Genomic DNA, 21,761 nt, shown 5'->3' on the forward strand with positions numbered 1-21,761 from the left:
AGTCTTCCTACTGTCTACGATTTGAGCGATTCCTGTGACACCAGTTTTACAGTCCGATGCACCTCTGCAGGTTTACTGTATCCATTGGACCTTCCCATTGAGGATGAAACACAGAAATTGCATCGGAATTAAATCTACGAGACACAATGTCTACTTAAGTACAGGAAGATTGAGTCTTCCTACTGTCTACATTTTGAGAGTTTCCTGTGTCACCAGTTTTATATTCCGATACACCTCTGCAGGTTTACTGTATCCATTGGTCCTTCCCATTGACGATGAAACACAGAAATTGCATCGGATTTAAATATAAGAGACACAATGCCGACATAAGTACAGGTAGACTGAGTCTTCCTACTGTCTATGTTTTGAGCGTTTCCTGTGTCACCAGTTTTACATTCCGATGCACCTCTGCAGTTTTACTGTATCGTTTGGACCTTCCCATTGACGATGAAACACAGAAATTGCATCGGAATTAGATATAAGAGACACAATGCCGACTTAAGTACAGGAAGACTGAGTCTTCCTACTGTCTACGTTTAGAGCGTTTCCTGTGTCACCAGTTTTACATTCCGATACACCTCTGCAGGTTTACTGTATCCATTGGACCTTCCCATTGATGATGAAACACAGAAATTGCATCGGATTTAAATATAAGAGACACAATGCCGACTTAAGTATGGGAAGACTGAGTCTTCCTACTGTCTATGTTTTGAGCGTTTCCTGTGTCGCCAGTTTTACATTCCGATGCACCTCTGCAGGTTTACTGTATCCCTTGGACCTTCACAGTGTCGATGACACACAGATATTGCATCGGAATTTAATATTAGAGACACAATGCCGGGTTAAGTACAGGAAGATTGAGTCTTTATACTGTCTATGCTTTCAGCGTTTCCTGTGTAATCAGTTTTACATTCCGATGCAACTCTGCAGGTTTACTGTATTCCTTGGACCTTCCCATTGACGAAGAAACACAGAAATTGCATCGGAATTAATTATAAGAGACACAATGCCGACTTAAGTACTACAAAACTGAGTCTCCTTAGGGTCTATGTTTTGAGCGCTTCCTGTGTCACCAGTTTTACATTCCGATGCACCTCTGCAGTTTTACTGTATCCATTGGACTTTCCCAGTGACGATGAAACACAGAAATTGCATAGGATTTAAATATAAGAGAGACAATGCCGACTTAAGTACAAGAAAACTGAGTCTTCTTAGGGTCTATGTTTTGAGCGTTTCCTGTGTCACCAGTTTTACATTCCGATGGACCTGTGCAGGTTTTCTGTATCCCTTGGACCTCCCCATCGACGATGAAACACAGAAATTGCATCGGATTTAGATCTAAGAGACACAATGTCAACTAAAGTACAAGAAAACTGAGGCTTCTTAGGGTCTATGCTTTGAGCGCTTCCTGTGTCACCAATTTTACATTCCGATGGACCTCAGCAGGTTTACTGTATCCCTTGGAACTTCCCATTGACGATGAAACACAAAAATTGCATCGGAATTAAATATAAGAGACACAATGCCGACTTAAGTACTACAAAACTGAGTCTCCTTAGGGTCTATGTTTTGAGCGTTTCCTGTGTCACCAGTTTTACATTCCGATGCACCTCTGCAGGTTTACTGTATCCATTGGACCTTCCCAGTGACGATGAAACACAGAAATTGCATAAGAGACACAATGCCGACTTAAGTACAGGAAGACTGAGTCTTCCTACTGTCTATGTTTTGAGCGTTTCCTGTGTCACCAGTTTTTCACTCCGATGCACCTCTGCAGGTTTACTGTATACATTGGACCTTCACAGGGACGATGAAACACAGAAATTGCATCGGAATTAAATATAAGAGACACAATGCCGACCTAAGTACTACAAAACTGAGTCTCCTTAGGGTCTATATTTTGAGCGTTTCCTGTGTCACCAGATTTACATTCCGATGCACCTCTGCAGAATTACTGTATACATTGGACCTTCCCAGTGACGATGAAAGACAGATATTGCATCGGAATTAAATATAAGAGACTCAATGCCGACGTAAGTACAAGAAATCTGAGTCTTCTTAGGGTCTATTGTTTGAGCGTTTCCTGTGTCACCAGTTTTACATTCCGATGGACCTCTGCAGGTTTTCTGTATGCCTTGGACCTTCCCATCGACGATGAAACACAGAAATTGCATCGGAATTAGATCTAAGAGTCACAATGTCGACTTAAGTACAGAAAGACTGAGTCTTCCTACTGTCTATGTTTTAAGCCTTTCCTGTGTCACCAGTTTTACATTCCGATGCACCCCTGCAGGTTTACTGTATCCATTGGACCTTCCCATTGACGATGAAACACAGAAATTGCATCGAATTTAAATATAAGAGACACAAAGCCGACTTAAGTACAGGAAGACTGAGTCTTCCTACTGTCTATGTTTTAGCGTTTCCTGTGTCACCAGTTTTTCACTCCGATGCACCTCTGCAGTTTTACTGTATCCCTTGGTCCTCCCCATTGACGATGAATCACAGAAATTGCATCGGAATTAAATATAAGAGACACAATGCCGACTTAAGTAAAATAAAACTGAGTCTTCTTAGGGTCTATGTTTTGGGCGTTACCTGTGTCACCAGTTTTACAATCCGATGGACCTCTGCTGGTTTTCTGTATCCCTTGGACCTCCCCATCGACGATGATACACAGAAATTGCATCGGAATTAGATCTGAGAGACACAATGTCTACTTAAGTACAGGAAGACTGAGTCTTCCTACTTTTTACGATTTGAGCGATTCCTGTGACACCAGTTTTACAGTCCGATGCACCTCTGCAGGTTTACTGTATCCCTTCGACCTTCGCAGTGACGATGAAAAACAGATATTGCATCGGAATTAAATATAAGAGACACAATGCCGACTTAAGTACAAGAAAACTGAGTCTTCTTAGGCTCTATGTTTTGAGCGTTTCCTGTGTCACCAGTTTTACATTCCGATGGACCTCTGCAGGTTTACTGTATCCCTTGGACCTTCCCATTGAGGATGAAACACAGAAATTCCATCGGAATTAAATCTACGAGACACAATGTCTACTTAAGTACAGGAAGATTTAGTCTTCCTACTGTCTACGTTTTGAGAGTTTCCTGTGTCACCAGTTTTATATTCCGATACACCTCTGCAGGTTTACTGTATCCATTGGTCCTTCCCATTGACGATGAAACACAGAAATTGCACACCTCTGCATTGGACCACATAAGAGACACAATGCCGACATAAGTACAGGTAGACTGAGTCTTCCTACTGTCTATGTTTTGAGCGTTTCCTGTGTCACCAGTTTTACATTCCGATGCACCTCTGCAGTTTTACTGTATCGTTTGGACCTTCCCATTGACGATGAAACACAGAAATTGCATCGGAATTAGATATAAGAGACACAATTCCGACTTAAGTACAGGAAGACTGAGTCTTCCTACTGTCTACGTTTTGAGCGTTTCCTGTGTCACCAGTTTTACATTCCGATACACCTCTGCAGGTTTACTGTATCCATTGGACCTTCCCATTGATGATGAAACACAGAAATTGCATCGGATTTAAATATAAGAGACACAATGCCGACTTAAGTATGGGAAGACTGAGTCTTCCTACTGTCTATGTTTTGAGCGTTTCCTGTGTCGCCAGTTTTACATTCCGATGCACCTCTGCAGGTTTACTGTATCCCTTGGACATTCACAGTGTCGATGACACACAGATATTTCATCGGAATTTAATATTAGAGACACAATGCCGGGTTAAGTACAGGAAGATTGAGTCTTTATACTGTCTATGCTTTCAGCGTTTCCTGTGTAATCAGTTTTACATTCCGATGCAACTCTGCAGGTTTACTGTATTCCTTGGACCTTCCCATTGACGAAGAAACACAGAAATTGCATCGGAATTAATTATAAGAGACACAATGCCGACTTAAGTACTACAAAACTGAGTCTCCTTAGGGTCTATGTTTTGAGCGCTTCCTGTGTCACCAGTTTTACATTCCGATGCACCTCTGCAGTTTTACTGTATCCATTGGACTTTCCCAGTGACGATGAAACACAGAAATTGCATAGGATTTAAATATAAGAGAGACAATGCCGACTTAAGTACAAGAAAACTGAGTCTTCTTAGGGTCTATGTTTTGAGCGTTTCCTGTGTCACCAGTTTTACATTCCGATGGACCTGTGCAGGTTTTCTGTATCCCTTGGACCTCCCCATCGACGATGAAACACAGAAATTGCATCGGATTTAGATCTAAGAGACACAATGTCAACTAAAGTACAAGAAAACTGAGGCTTCTTAGGGTCTATGCTTTGAGCGCTTCCTGTGTCACCAATTTTACATTCCGATGGACCTCAGCAGGTTTACTGTATCCCTTGGAACTTCCCATTGACGATGAAACACAGAAATTGCATCGGAATTAAATCTAAGGGACACAATGTCGGCTTAAGTACAGGAAGACTGAGTCTTCCTACTGTCTACGGTTTGAGCGTTTCCTGTGTCACCAGTTTTACATTCCGATGCACCTCTGCAGGTTTACTGTATCCATTGGACCTTCCCATTGACGATGAAACACAGAAATTTCATCGGATTTAAATATAAGATACACAATGCCGACTTAAGTACAGGAAGACTGAGTCTTCCTACTGTCTATGTTTTGAGCGTTTCCTGTGTCACCAGTTTTACATTCCGATGCACCTCTGCAGGTTTACTGGATCCCTTGGACCCTCACAGTGACGATGAAACACATATATTGCATCGGAATTAAATATAAGAGACACAAAGCCGATTTAAGTACAGGAAGGCTGAGTCTTTATACTGTCTATGATTTCAGCGTTTCCTGTGTAATCAGTCTTACATTCCGATGCAACTCTGCAGGTTTACTGTATTCCTTGGACCTTCCCATTGACGATGAAACACAAAAATTGCATCGGAATTAAATATAAGAGACACAATGCCGACTTAAGTACTACAAAACTGAGTCTCCTTAGGGTCTATGTTTTGAGCGTTTCCTGTGTCACCAGTTTTACATTCCGATGCACCTCTGCAGGTTTACTGTATCCATTGGACCTTCCCAGTGACGATGAAACACAGAAATTGCATAAGAGACACAATGCCGACTTAAGTACAGGAAGACTGAGTCTTCCTACTGTCTATGTTTTGAGCGTTTCCTGTGTCACCAGTTTTTCACTCCGATGCACCTCTGCAGGTTTACTGTATACATTGGACCTTCACAGGGACGATGAAACACAGAAATTGCATCGGAATTAAATATAAGAGACACAATGCCGACCTAAGTACTACAAAACTGAGTCTCCTTAGGGTCTATATTTTGAGCGTTTCCTGTGTCACCAGATTTACATTCCGATGCACCTCTGCAGAATTACTGTATACATTGGACCTTCCCAGTGACGATGAAAGACAGATATTGCATCGGAATTAAATATAAGAGACTCAATGCCGACGTAAGTACAAGAAATCTGAGTCTTCTTAGGGTCTATTCTTTGAGCGTTTCCTGTGTCACCAGTTTTACATTCCGATGGACCTCTGCAGGTTTTCTGTATGCCTTGGACCTTCCCATCGACGATGAAACACAGAAATTGCATCGGAATTAGATCTAAGAGTCACAATGTCGACTTAAGTACAGGAAGACTGAGTCTTCCTACTGTCTATGTTTTGAGCGTTTCCTGTGTCACCAGATTTACATTCCGATGCACCTCTGCAGAATTACTGTATACATTGGACCTTCCCATTGACGATGAAACACAGAAATTGCATCGGAATTAAATCTAAGGGACACAATGTCGACTTAAGTACAGGAATACTGAGTCTTCCTACTGTCTACGATTTGAGCGATTCCTGTGACACCAGTTTTACAGTCCGATGCACCTCTGCAGGTTTACTGTATCCCTTCGACCTTCGCAGTGACGATGAAAAACAGATATTGCATCGGAATTAAATATAAGAGACACAATGCCGACTTAAGTACAAGAAAACTGAGTCTTCTAAGGCTCTATGTTTTGAGCGTTTCCTGTGTCACCAGTTTTACATTCCGATACACCTCTGCAGGTTTACTGTATCCATTGGACCTTCCCATTGACGATGAAACACAGAAATTGCATCGGATTTAAATATAAGAGACAAAATGCCGACATAAGTACAGGTAGACTGAGTCTTCCTACTGTTTATGTTTTGAGCGTTTCCTGTGTCACCAGTTTTACATTCCGATGCACCTCTGCAGTTTTACTGTATCGTTTGGACCTTCCCATTGACGATGAAACACAGAAATTGCATCGGAATGAAATATAAGAGACACAATGCCGACTTAAGTACAGGAAGACTGAGTCTTCCTACTGTCTACGTTTTGAGCGTTTCCTGTGTCACCAGTTTTACATTCCGATACACCTCTGCAGGTTTACTGTATTCCTGGGACCTTCCCATTGACGATGAAACACAGAAATTGCATCGGAATGAAATATAAGAGACACAATGCTGACTTAAGTACTACAAAACTGAGTCTCCTTAGGGTCTATGTTTTGAGCGTTTCCTGTGTCACCAGTTTTACATTCCGATGCACCTCTGCAGGTTTACTGTATCCATTGGACCTTCCCAGAGACGATGAAACACAGAAATTGCATCGGAATTAAATATAAGAGAGACAATGCCGACTTAAGTACAAGAAAACTGAGTCTTCTTAGGGGCTATGTTATGAGCGTTCCTGTGCCACCAGTTTTACATTCCGATGGACCTCAGCAGGTTTACTGCATCCCTTGGACCTTCCCATTGACGATGAAACACAGAAATTGCATCGGAATTAAATCTAAGGGACACAATGTCGACTTAAGTACAGGAAGACTGAGTCTTCCTACTGTCTATGTTTTAAGCGTTTCCTGTGTCACCAGTTTTACATTCCGATGCACCCCTGCAGGTTTACTGTATCCATTGGACCTTCCCATTGACGATGAAACACAGAAATTGCATCGAATTTAAATATAAGAGACACAATGCCGACTTAAGTACAGGAAGACTGAGTCTTCCTACTGTCTATGTTTTGAGCGTTTCCTGTGTCACCAGTTTTTCACTCCGATGCACCTCTGCAGTTTTACTGTATCCATTGGACCTTCCCATTGAGGATGAAACACAGAAATTGCATCGGAATTAAATATAAGAGAGACAATGCCGACTTAAGTACAAGAAAACTGAGTCTTCTTAGGGGCTATGTTATGAGCGTTCCTGTGCCACCAGTTTTACATTCCGATGGACCTCAGCAGGTTTACTGCATCCCTTGGACCTTCCCATTGACGATGAAACACAGAAATTGCATCGGAATTAAATCTAAGGGACACAATGTCGACTTAAGTACAGGAAGACTGAGTCTTCCTACTGTCTATGTTTTAAGCGTTTCCTGTGTCACCAGTTTTACATTCCGATGCACCCCTGCAGGTTTACTGTATCCATTGGACCTTCCCATTGACGATGAATCACAGAAATTGCATCGGAATTAAATATAAGAGACACAATGCCGACTTAAGTAAAATGAAACTGAGTCTTCTTAGGGTCTATGTTTTGGGCGTTACCTGTGTCACCAGTTTTACATTCCGATGGACCTCTGCTGGTTTTCTGTATCCCTTGGACCTCCCCATCGACGATGATACACAGAAATTGCATCGGAATTAGATCTGATAGACACAATGTCTACTTAAGTACAGGAAGACTGAGTCTTCCTACTGTCTACGATTTGAGCGATTCCTGTGACACCAGTTTTACAGTCCGATGCACCTCTGCAGGTTTACTGTATCCATTGGACCTTCCCATTGAGGATGAAACACAGAAATTGCATCGGAATTAAATCTACGAGACACAATGTCTACTTAAGTACAGGAAGATTGAGTCTTCCTACTGTCTACATTTTGAGAGTTTCCTGTGTCACCAGTTTTATATTCCGATACACCTCTGCAGGTTTACTGTATCCATTGGTCCTTCCCATTGACGATGAAACACAGAAATTGCATCGGATTTAAATATAAGAGACACAATGCCGACATAAGTACAGGTAGACTGAGTCTTCCTACTGTCTATGTTTTGAGCGTTTCCTGTGTCACCAGTTTTACATTCCGATGCACCTCTGCAGTTTTACTGTATCGTTTGGACCTTCCCATTGACGATGAAACACAGAAATTGCATCGGAATTAGATATAAGAGACACAATGCCGACTTAAGTACAGGAAGACTGAGTCTTCCTACTGTCTACGTTTAGAGCGTTTCCTGTGTCACCAGTTTTACATTCCGATACACCTCTGCAGGTTTACTGTATCCATTGGACCTTCCCATTGATGATGAAACACAGAAATTGCATCGGATTTAAATATAAGAGACACAATGCCGACTTAAGTATGGGAAGACTGAGTCTTCCTACTGTCTATGTTTTGAGCGTTTCCTGTGTCGCCAGTTTTACATTCCGATGCACCTCTGCAGGTTTACTGTATCCCTTGGACCTTCACAGTGTCGATGACACACAGATATTGCATCGGAATTTAATATTAGAGACACAATGCCGGGTTAAGTACAGGAAGATTGAGTCTTTATACTGTCTATGCTTTCAGCGTTTCCTGTGTAATCAGTTTTACATTCCGATGCAACTCTGCAGGTTTACTGTATTCCTTGGACCTTCCCATTGACGAAGAAACACAGAAATTGCATCGGAATTAATTATAAGAGACACAATGCCGACTTAAGTACTACAAAACTGAGTCTCCTTAGGGTCTATGTTTTGAGCGCTTCCTGTGTCACCAGTTTTACATTCCGATGCACCTCTGCAGTTTTACTGTATCCATTGGACTTTCCCAGTGACGATGAAACACAGAAATTGCATAGGATTTAAATATAAGAGAGACAATGCCGACTTAAGTACAAGAAAACTGAGTCTTCTTAGGGTCTATGTTTTGAGCGTTTCCTGTGTCACCAGTTTTACATTCCGATGGACCTGTGCAGGTTTTCTGTATCCCTTGGACCTCCCCATCGACGATGAAACACAGAAATTGCATCGGATTTAGATCTAAGAGACACAATGTCAACTAAAGTACAAGAAAACTGAGGCTTCTTAGGGTCTATGCTTTGAGCGCTTCCTGTGTCACCAATTTTACATTCCGATGGACCTCAGCAGGTTTACTGTATCCCTTGGAACTTCCCATTGACGATGAAACACAAAAATTGCATCGGAATTAAATATAAGAGACACAATGCCGACTTAAGTACTACAAAACTGAGTCTCCTTAGGGTCTATGTTTTGAGCGTTTCCTGTGTCACCAGTTTTACATTCCGATGCACCTCTGCAGGTTTACTGTATCCATTGGACCTTCCCAGTGACGATGAAACACAGAAATTGCATAAGAGACACAATGCCGACTTAAGTACAGGAAGACTGAGTCTTCCTACTGTCTATGTTTTGAGCGTTTCCTGTGTCACCAGTTTTTCACTCCGATGCACCTCTGCAGGTTTACTGTATACATTGGACCTTCACAGGGACGATGAAACACAGAAATTGCATCGGAATTAAATATAAGAGACACAATGCCGACCTAAGTACTACAAAACTGAGTCTCCTTAGGGTCTATATTTTGAGCGTTTCCTGTGTCACCAGATTTACATTCCGATGCACCTCTGCAGAATTACTGTATACATTGGACCTTCCCAGTGACGATGAAAGACAGATATTGCATCGGAATTAAATATAAGAGACTCAATGCCGACGTAAGTACAAGAAATCTGAGTCTTCTTAGGGTCTATTGTTTGAGCGTTTCCTGTGTCACCAGTTTTACATTCCGATGGACCTCTGCAGGTTTTCTGTATGCCTTGGACCTTCCCATCGACGATGAAACACAGAAATTGCATCGGAATTAGATCTAAGAGTCACAATGTCGACTTAAGTACAGAAAGACTGAGTCTTCCTACTGTCTATGTTTTAAGCCTTTCCTGTGTCACCAGTTTTACATTCCGATGCACCCCTGCAGGTTTACTGTATCCATTGGACCTTCCCATTGACGATGAAACACAGAAATTGCATCGAATTTAAATATAAGAGACACAAAGCCGACTTAAGTACAGGAAGACTGAGTCTTCCTACTGTCTATGTTTTAGCGTTTCCTGTGTCACCAGTTTTTCACTCCGATGCACCTCTGCAGTTTTACTGTATCCCTTGGTCCTCCCCATTGACGATGAATCACAGAAATTGCATCGGAATTAAATATAAGAGACACAATGCCGACTTAAGTAAAATAAAACTGAGTCTTCTTAGGGTCTATGTTTTGGGCGTTACCTGTGTCACCAGTTTTACAATCCGATGGACCTCTGCTGGTTTTCTGTATCCCTTGGACCTCCCCATCGACGATGATACACAGAAATTGCATCGGAATTAGATCTGAGAGACACAATGTCTACTTAAGTACAGGAAGACTGAGTCTTCCTACTTTTTACGATTTGAGCGATTCCTGTGACACCAGTTTTACAGTCCGATGCACCTCTGCAGGTTTACTGTATCCCTTCGACCTTCGCAGTGACGATGAAAAACAGATATTGCATCGGAATTAAATATAAGAGACACAATGCCGACTTAAGTACAAGAAAACTGAGTCTTCTTAGGCTCTATGTTTTGAGCGTTTCCTGTGTCACCAGTTTTACATTCCGATGGACCTCTGCAGGTTTACTGTATCCCTTGGACCTTCCCATTGAGGATGAAACACAGAAATTCCATCGGAATTAAATCTACGAGACACAATGTCTACTTAAGTACAGGAAGATTTAGTCTTCCTACTGTCTACGTTTTGAGAGTTTCCTGTGTCACCAGTTTTATATTCCGATACACCTCTGCAGGTTTACTGTATCCATTGGTCCTTCCCATTGACGATGAAACACAGAAATTGCATCGGATTTAAATATAAGAGACACAATGCCGACATAAGTACAGGTAGACTGAGTCTTCCTACTGTCTATGTTTTGAGCGTTTCCTGTGTCACCAGTTTTACATTCGGATGCACCTCTGCAGTTTTACTGTATCGTTTGGACCTTCCCATTGACGATGAAACACAGAAATTGCATCGGAATTAGATATAAGAGACACAATTCCGACTTAAGTACAGGAAGACTGAGTCTTCCTACTGTCTACGTTTTGAGCGTTTCCTGTGTCACCAGTTTTACATTCCGATACACCTCTGCAGGTTTACTGTATCCATTGGACCTTCCCATTGATGATGAAACACAGAAATTGCATCGGATTTAAATATAAGAGACACAATGCCGACTTAAGTATGGGAAGACTGAGTCTTCCTACTGTCTATGTTTTGAGCGTTTCCTGTGTCGCCAGTTTTACATTCCGATGCACCTCTGCAGGTTTACTGTATCCCTTGGACATTCACAGTGTCGATGACACACAGATATTTCATCGGAATTTAATATTAGAGACACAATGCCGGGTTAAGTACAGGAAGATTGAGTCTTTATACTGTCTATGCTTTCAGCGTTTCCTGTGTAATCAGTTTTACATTCCGATGCAACTCTGCAGGTTTACTGTATTCCTTGGACCTTCCCATTGACGAAGAAACACAGAAATTGCATCGGAATTAATTATAAGAGACACAATGCCGACTTAAGTACTACAAAACTGAGTCTCCTTAGGGTCTATGTTTTGAGCGCTTCCTGTGTCACCAGTTTTACATTCCGATGCACCTCTGCAGTTTTACTGTATCCATTGGACTTTCCCAGTGACGATGAAACACAGAAATTGCATAGGATTTAAATATAAGAGAGACAATGCCGACTTAAGTACAAGAAAACTGAGTCTTCTTAGGGTCTATGTTTTGAGCGTTTCCTGTGTCACCAGTTTTACATTCCGATGGACCTGTGCAGGTTTTCTGTATCCCTTGGACCTCCCCATCGACGATGAAACACAGAAATTGCATCGGATTTAGATCTAAGAGACACAATGTCAACTAAAGTACAAGAAAACTGAGGCTTCTTAGGGTCTATGCTTTGAGCGCTTCCTGTGTCACCAATTTTACATTCCGATGGACCTCAGCAGGTTTACTGTATCCCTTGGAACTTCCCATTGACGATGAAACACAGAAATTGCATCGGAATTAAATCTAAGGGACACAATGTCGGCTTAAGTACAGGAAGACTGAGTCTTCCTACTGTCTACGGTTTGAGCGTTTCCTGTGTCACCAGTTTTACATTCCGATGCACCTCTGCAGGTTTACTGTATCCATTGGACCTTCCCATTGACGATGAAACACAGAAATTTCATCGGATTTAAATATAAGATACACAATGCCGACTTAAGTACAGGAAGACTGAGTCTTCCTACTGTCTATGTTTTGAGCGTTTCCTGTGTCACCAGTTTTACATTCCGATGCACCTCTGCAGGTTTACTGGATCCCTTGGACCCTCACAGTGACGATGAAACACATATATTGCATCGGAATTAAATATAAGAGACACAATGCCGATTTAAGTACAGGAAGGCTGAGTCTTTATACTGTCTATGATTTCAGCGTTTCCTGTGTAATCAGTCTTACATTCCGATGCAACTCTGCAGGTTTACTGTATTCCTTGGACCTTCCCATTGACGATGAAACACAAAAATTGCATCGGAATTAAATATAAGAGACACAATGCCGACTTAAGTACTACAAAACTGAGTCTCCTTAGGGTCTATGTTTTGAGCGTTTCCTGTGTCACCAGTTTTACATTCCGATGCACCTCTGCAGGTTTACTGTATCCATTGGACCTTCCCATTGAGGATGAAACACAGAAATTGCATCGGAATTAAATCTACGAGACACAATGTCTACTTAAGTACAGGAAGATTGAGTCTTCCTACTGTCTACATTTTGAGAGTTTCCTGTGTCACCAGTTTTATATTCCGATACACCTCTGCAGGTTTACTGTATCCATTGGTCCTTCCCATTGACGATGAAACACAGAAATTGCATCGGATTTAAATATAAGAGACACAATGCCGACATAAGTACAGGTAGACTGAGTCTTCCTACTGTCTATGTTTTGAGCGTTTCCTGTGTCACCAGTTTTACATTCCGATGCACCTCTGCAGTTTTACTGTATCGTTTGGACCTTCCCATTGACGATGAAACACAGAAATTGCATCGGAATTAGATATAAGAGACACAATGCCGACTTAAGTACAGGAAGACTGAGTCTTCCTACTGTCTACGTTTAGAGCGTTTCCTGTGTCACCAGTTTTACATTCCGATACACCTCTGCAGGTTTACTGTATCCATTGGACCTTCCCATTGATGATGAAACACAGAAATTGCATCGGATTTAAATATAAGAGACACAATGCCGACTTAAGTATGGGAAGATTGAGTCTTCCTACTGTCTATGTTTTGAGCGTTTCCTGTGTCGCCAGTTTTACATTCCGATGCACCTCTGCAGGTTTACTGTATCCCTTGGACCTTCACAGTGTCGATGACACACAGATATTGCATCGGAATTTAATATTAGAGACACAATGCCGGGTTAAGTACAGGAAGATTGAGTCTTTATACTGTCTATGCTTTCAGCGTTTCCTGTGTAATCAGTTTTACATTCCGATGCAACTCTGCAGGTTTACTGTATTCCTTGGACCTTCCCATTGACGAAGAAACACAGAAATTGCATCGGAATTAATTATAAGAGACACAATGCCGACTTAAGTACTACAAAACTGAGTCTCCTTAGGGTCTATGTTTTGAGCGCTTCCTGTGTCACCAGTTTTACATTCCGATGCACCTCTGCAGTTTTACTGTATCCATTGGACTTTCCCAGTGACGATGAAACACAGAAATTGCATAGGATTTAAATATAAGAGAGACAATGCCGACTTAAGTACAAGAAAACTGAGTCTTCTTAGGGTCTATGTTTTGAGCGTTTCCTGTGTCACCAGTTTTACATTCCGATGGACCTGTGCAGGTTTTCTGTATCCCTTGGACCTCCCCATCGACGATGAAACACAGAAATTGCATCGGATTTAGATCTAAGAGACACAATGTCAACTAAAGTACAAGAAAACTGAGGCTTCTTAGGGTCTATGCTTTGAGCGCTTCCTGTGTCACCAATTTTACATTCCGATGGACCTCAGCAGGTTTACTGTATCCCTTGGAACTTCCCATTGACGATGAAACACAAAAATTGCATCGGAATTAAATATAAGAGACACAATGCCGACTTAAGTACTACAAAACTGAGTCTCCTTAGGGTCTATGTTTTGAGCGTTTCCTGTGTCACCAGTTTTACATTCCGATGCACCTCTGCAGGTTTACTGTATCCATTGGACCTTCCCAGTGACGATGAAACACAGAAATTGCATAAGAGACACAATGCCGACTTAAGTACAGGAAGACTGAGTCTTCCTACTGTCTATGTTTTGAGCGTTTCCTGTGTCACCAGTTTTTCACTCCGATGCACCTCTGCAGGTTTACTGTATACATTGGACCTTCACAGGGACGATGAAACACAGAAATTGCATCGGAATTAAATATAAGAGACACAATGCCGACCTAAGTACTACAAAACTGAGTCTCCTTAGGGTCTATATTTTGAGCGTTTCCTGTGTCACCAGATTTACATTCCGATGCACCTCTGCAGAATTACTGTATACATTGGACCTTCCCAGTGACGATGAAAGACAGATATTGCATCGGAATTAAATATAAGAGACTCAATGCCGACGTAAGTACAAGAAATCTGAGTCTTCTTAGGGTCTATTGTTTGAGCGTTTCCTGTGTCACCAGTTTTACATTCCGATGGACCTCTGCAGGTTTTCTGTATGCCTTGGACCTTCCCATCGACGATGAAACACAGAAATTGCATCGGAATTAGATCTAAGAGTCACAATGTCGACTTAAGTACAGAAAGACTGAGTCTTCCTACTGTCTATGTTTTAAGCCTTTCCTGTGTCACCAGTTTTACATTCCGATGCACCCCTGCAGGTTTACTGTATCCATTGGACCTTCCCATTGACGATGAAACACAGAAATTGCATCGAATTTAAATATAAGAGACACAAAGCCGACTTAAGTACAGGAAGACTGAGTCTTCCTACTGTCTATGTTTTAGCGTTTCCTGTGTCACCAGTTTTTCACTCCGATGCACCTCTGCAGTTTTACTGTATCCCTTGGTCCTCCCCATTGACGATGAATCACAGAAATTGCATCGGAATTAAATATAAGAGACACAATGCCGACTTAAGTAAAATAAAACTGAGTCTTCTTAGGGTCTATGTTTTGGGCGTTACCTGTGTCACCAGTTTTACAATCCGATGGACCTCTGCTGGTTTTCTGTATCCCTTGGACCTCCCCATCGACGATGATACACAGAAATTGCATCGGAATTAGATCTGAGAGACACAATGTCTACTTAAGTACAGGAAGACTGAGTCTTCCTACTTTTTACGATTTGAGCGATTCCTGTGACACCAGTTTTACAGTCCGATGCACCTCTGCAGGTTTACTGTATCCCTTCGACCTTCGCAGTGACGATGAAAAACAGATATTGCATCGGAATTAAATATAAGAGACACAATGCCGACTTAAGTACAAGAAAACTGAGTCTTCTTAGGCTCTATGTTTTGAGCGTTTCCTGTGTCACCAGTTTTACATTCCGATGGACCTCTGCAGGTTTACTGTATCCCTTGGACCTTCCCATTGAGGATGAAACACAGAAATTCCATCGGAATTAAATCTACGAGACACAATGTCTACTTAAGTACAGGAAGATTTAGTCTTCCTACTGTCTACGTTTTGAGAGTTTCCTGTGTCACCAGTTTTATATTCCGATACACCTCTGCAGGTTTACTGTATCCATTGGTCCTTCCCATTGACGATGAAACACAGAAATTGCATCGGATTTAAATATAAGAGACACAATGCCGACATAAGTACAGGTAGACTGAGTCTTCCTACTGTCTATGTTTTGAGCGTTTCCTGTGTCACCAGTTTTACATTCCGATGCACCTCTGCAGTTTTACTGTATCGTTTGGACCTTCCCATTGACGATGAAACACAGAAATTGCATCGGAATTAGATATAAGAGACACAATTCCGACTTAAGTACAGGAAGACTGAGTCTTCCTACTGTCTACGTTTTGAGCGTTTCCTGTGTCACCAGTTTTACATTCCGATACACCTCTGCAGGTTTACTGTATCCATTGGACCTTCCCATTGATGATGAAACACAGAAATTGCATCGGATTTAAATATAAGAGACACAATGCCGACTTAAGTATGGGAAGACTGAGTCTTCCTACTGTCTATGTTTTGAGCGTTTCCTGTGTCGCCAGTTTTACATTCCGATGCACCTCTGCAGGTTTACTGTATCCCTTGGACATTCACAGTGTCGATGACACACAGATATTTCATCGGAATTTAATATTAGAGACACAATGCCGGGTTAAGTACAGGAAGATTGAGTCTTTATACTGTCTATGCTTTCAGCGTTTCCTGTGTAATCAGTTTTACATTCCGATGCAACTCTGCAGGTTTACTGTATTCCTTGGACCTTCCCATTGACGAAGAAACACAGAAATTGCATCGGAATTAATTATAAGAGACACAATGCCGACTTAAGTACTACAAAACTGAGTCTCCTTAGGGTCTATGTTTTGAGCGCTTCCTGTGTCACCAGTTTTACATTCCGATGCACCTCTGCAGTTTTACTGTATCCATTGGACTTTCCCAGTGACGATGAAACACAGAAATTGCATAGGATTTAAATATAAGAGAGACAATGCCGACTTAAGTACAAGAAAACTGAGTCTTCTTAGGGTCTATGTTTTGAGCGTTTCCTGTGTCACCAGTTTTACATTCCGATGGACCTGTGCAGGTTTTCTGTATCCCTTGGACCTCCCCATCGACGATGAAACACAGAAATTGCATCGGATTTAGATCTAAGAGACACAATGTCAACTAAAGTACAAGAAAACTGAGGCTTCTTAGGGTCTATGCTTTGAGCGCTTCCTGTGTCACCAATTTTACATTCCGATGGACCTCAGCAGGTTTACTGTATCCCTTGGAACTTCCCATTGACGATGAAACACAGAAATTGCATCGGAATTAAATCTAAGGGACACAATGTCGGCTTAAGTACAGGAAGACTGAGTCTTCCTACTGTCTACGGTTTGAGCGTTTCCTGTGTCACCAGTTTTACATTCCGATGCACCTCTGCAGGTTTACTGTATCCATTGGACCTTCCCATTGACGATGAAACACAGAAATTTCATCGGATTTAAATATAAGATACACAATGCCGACTTAAGTACAGGAAGACTGAGTCTTCCTACTGTCTATGTTTTGAGCGTTTCCTGTGTCACCAGTTTTACATTCCGATGCACCTCTGCAGGTTTACTGGATCCCTTGGACCCTCACAGTGACGATGAAACACATATATTGCATCGGAATTAAATATAAGAGACACAATGCCGATTTAAGTACAGGAAGGCTGAGTCTTTATACTGTCTATGATTTCAGCGTTTCCTGTGTAATCAGTCTTACATTCCGATGCAACTCTGCAGGTTTACTGTATTCCTTGGACCTTCCCATTGACGATGAAACACAAAAATTGCATCGGAATTAAATATAAGAGACACAATGCCGACTTAAGTACTACAAAACTGAGTCTCCTTAGGGTCTATGTTTTGAGCGTTTCCTGTGTCACCAGTTTTACATTCCGATGCACCTCTGCAGGTTTACTGTATCCATTGGACCTTCCCAGTGACGATGAAACACAGAAATTGCATAAGAGACACAATGCCGACTTAAGTACAGGAAGACTGAGTCTTCCTACTGTCTATGTTTTGAGCGTTTCCTGTGTCACCAGTTTTTCACTCCGATGCACCTCTGCAGGTTTACTGTATACATTGGACCTTCACAGGGACGATGAAACACAGAAATTGCATCGGAATTAAATATAAGAGACACAATGCCGACCTAAGTACTACAAAACTGAGTCTCCTTAGGGTCTATATTTTGAGCGTTTCCTGTGTCACCAGATTTACATTCCGATGCACCTCTGCAGAATTACTGTATACATTGGACCTTCCCAGTGACGATGAAAGACAGATATTGCATCGGAATTAAATATAAGAGACTCAATGCCGACGTAAGTACAAGAAATCTGAGTCTTCTTAGGGTCTATTCTTTGAGCGTTTCCTGTGTCACCAGTTTTACATTCCGATGGACCTCTGCAGGTTTTCTGTATGCCTTGGACCTTCCCATCGACGATGAAACACAGAAATTGCATCGGAATTAGATCTAAGAGTCACAATGTCGACTTAAGTACAGGAAGACTGAGTCTTCCTACTGTCTATGTTTTGAGCGTTTCCTGTGTCACCAGTTTTACATTCCGATGGACCTGTGCAGGTTTTCTGTATCCCTTGGACCTCCCCATCGACGATGAAACACAGAAATTGCATCGGATTTAGATCTAAGAGACACAATGTCAACTAAAGTACAAGAAAACTGAGGCTTCTTAGGGTCTATGCTTTGAGCGCTTCCTGTGTCACCAATTTTACATTCCGATGGACCTCAGCAGGTTTACTGTATCCCTTGGAACTTCCCATTGACGATGAAACACAGAAATTGCATCGGAATTAAATCTAAGGGACACAATGTCGACTTAAGTACAGGAAGACTGAGTCTTCCTACTGTCTACGTTTTGAGCGTTTCCTGTGTCACCAGTTTTACATTCCGATGCACCTCTGCAGGTTTACTGTATCCATTGGACCTTCCCATTGACGATGAAACACAGAAATTTCATCGGATTTAAATATAAGATACACAATGCCGACTTAAGTACAGGAAGACTGAGTCTTCCTACTGTCTATGTTTTGAGCGTTTCCTGTGTCACCAGTTTTACATTCCGATGCACCTCTGCAGGTTTACTGGATCCCTTGGACCCTCACAGTGACGATGAAACACATATATTGCATCGGAATTAAATATAAGAGACACAATGCCGATTTAAGTACAGGAAGACTGAGTCTTTATACTGTCTATGATTTCAGCGTTTCCTGTGTAATCAGTCTTACATTCCGATGCAACTCTGCAGGTTTACTGTATTCCTTGGACCTTCCCATTGACGATGAAACACAAAAATTGCATCGGAATTAAATATAAGAGAAACAATGCCGACTTAAGTACTACAAAACTGAGTCTCCTTAGGGTCTATGTTTTGAGCGTTTCCTGTGTCACCAGTTTTACATTCCGATGCACCTCTGCAGCTTTACTGTATCCATTGGACCTTCCCAGTGACGATGAAACACAGAAATTGCATAAGAGACACAATGCCGACTAAAGTACAGGAAGACTGAGTCTTCCTACTGTCTATGTTTTGAGCGTTTCCTGTGTCACCAGTTTTTCACTCCGATGCACCTCTGCAGGTTTACTGTATACATTGGACCTTCACAGGGACGATGAAACACAGAAATTGCATCGGAATTAAATATAAGAGACACAATGCCGACCTAAGTACTACAAAACTGAGTCTCCTTAGGGTCTATATTTTGAGCGTTTCCTGTGTCACCAGATTTACATTCCGATGCACCTCTGCAGAATTACTGTATACATTGGACCTTCCCAGTGACGATGAAAGACAGATATTGCATCGGAATTAAATATAAGAGACTCAATGCCGACGTAAGTACAAGAAATCTGAGTCTTCTTAGGGTCTATTCTTTGAGCGTTTCCTGTGTCACCAGTTTTACATTCCGATGGACCTCTGCAGGTTTTCTGTATGCCTTGGACCTTCCCATCGACGATGAAACACAGAAATTGCATCGGAATTAGATCTAAGAGTCACAATGTCGACTTAAGTACAGGAAGACTGAGTCTTCCTACTGTCTATGTTTTGAGCGTTTCCTGCGTCACCAGTTTTACATTCCGATGGACCTGTGCAGGTTTTCTGTATCCCTTGGACCTCCCCATCGACGATGAAACACAGAAATTGCATCGGATTTAGATCTAAGAGACACAATGTCAACTAAAGTACAAGAACACTGAGGCTTCTTAGGGTCTATGCTTTGAGCGCTTCCTGTGTCACCAGTTTTACATTCCGATGCACCTCTGCAGGTTTACTGTATCCCTTGGACCTTCACAGTGTCGATGACACACAGATATTTCATCGGAATTTAATATTAGAGACACAATGCCGGGTTAAGTACAGGAAGATTGAGTCTTTATACTGTCTATGCTTTCAGCGTTTCCTGTGTAATCAGTTTTACATTCCGATGCAACTCTGCAGGTTTACTGTATTCCTTGGACCTTCCCATTGACGAAGAAACACTGAAATTGCATCGGAATTAATTATAAGAGACACAATGCCGACTTAAGTACTACAAAACTGAGTCTCCTTAGGGTCTATGTTTTGAGCGCTTCCTGTGTCACCAGTTTTACATTCCGATGCACCTCTGCAGTTTTACTGTATCCATTGGACTTTCCCAGTGACGATGAAACACAGAAATTGCATAGGATTTAAATATAAGAGAGACAATGCCGACTTAAGTACAAGAAAACTGAGTCTTCTTAGGGTCTATGTTTTGAGCGTTTCCTGTGTCACCAGTTTTACATTCCGATGGACCTGTGCAGGTTTTCTGTATCCCTTGGACCTCCCCATCGACGATGAAACACAGAAATTGCATCGGATTTAGATCTAAGAGACACAATGTCAACTAAAGTACAAGAAAACTGAGGCTTCTTAGGGTCTATGCTTTGAGCGCTTCCTGTGTCACCAATTTTACATTCCGATGGACCTCAGCATGTTTACTGTATCCCTTGGAACTTCCCATTGACGATGAAACACAGAAATTACATCGGAATTAAATCTAAGGGACACAATGTCGACTTAAGTACAGGAAGACTGAGTCTTCCTACTGTCTACGTTTTGGGCGTTTCCTGTGTCACCAGTTTTACATTCCGATGCACCTCTGCAGGTTTACTGTATCCATTGGACCTTCCCATTGACGATGAAACACAGAAATTTCATCGGATTTAAATATAAGATACACAATGCCGACTTAAGTACAGGAAGACTGAGTCTTCCTACTGTCTATGTTTTGAGCGTTTCCTGTGTCACCAGTTTTACATTCCGATGCACCTCTGCAGGTTTACTGGATCCCTTTGGACCCTCACAGTGACGATGAAACACATATATTGCATCGGAATTAAATATAAGAGACACAATGCCGATTTAAGTACAGGAAGACTGAGTCTTTATACTGTCTATGATTTCAGCGTTTCCTGTGTAATCAGTCTTACATTCCGATGCAACTCTGCAGGTTTACTGTATTCCTTGGACCTTCCCATTGACGATGAAACACAAAAATTGCATCGGAATTAAATATAAGAGACACAATGCCGACTTAAGTACTACAAAACTGAGTCTCCTTAGGGTCTATGTTTTGAGCGTTTCCTGTGTCACCAGTTTTACATTCCGATGCACCTCTGCAGGTTTACTGTATCCATTGGACCTTCCCAGTGACGATGAAACACAGAAATTGCATAAGAGACACAATGCCGACTTAAGTACAGGAAGACTGAGTCTTCCTACTGTCTATGTTTTGAGCGTTTCCTGTGTCACCAGTTTTTCACTCCGATGCACCTCTGCAGGTTTACTGTATACATTGGACCTTCACAGGGACGATGAAACACAGAAATTGCATCGGAATTAAATATAAGAGACACAATGCCGACCTAAGTACTACAAAACTGAGTCT

This window comes from Schistocerca nitens, chromosome 6 (assembly GCF_023898315.1).
Source record: "Schistocerca nitens isolate TAMUIC-IGC-003100 chromosome 6, iqSchNite1.1, whole genome shotgun sequence".
Classification (NCBI taxonomy): Eukaryota; Metazoa; Arthropoda; class Insecta; order Orthoptera; family Acrididae; genus Schistocerca; species Schistocerca nitens.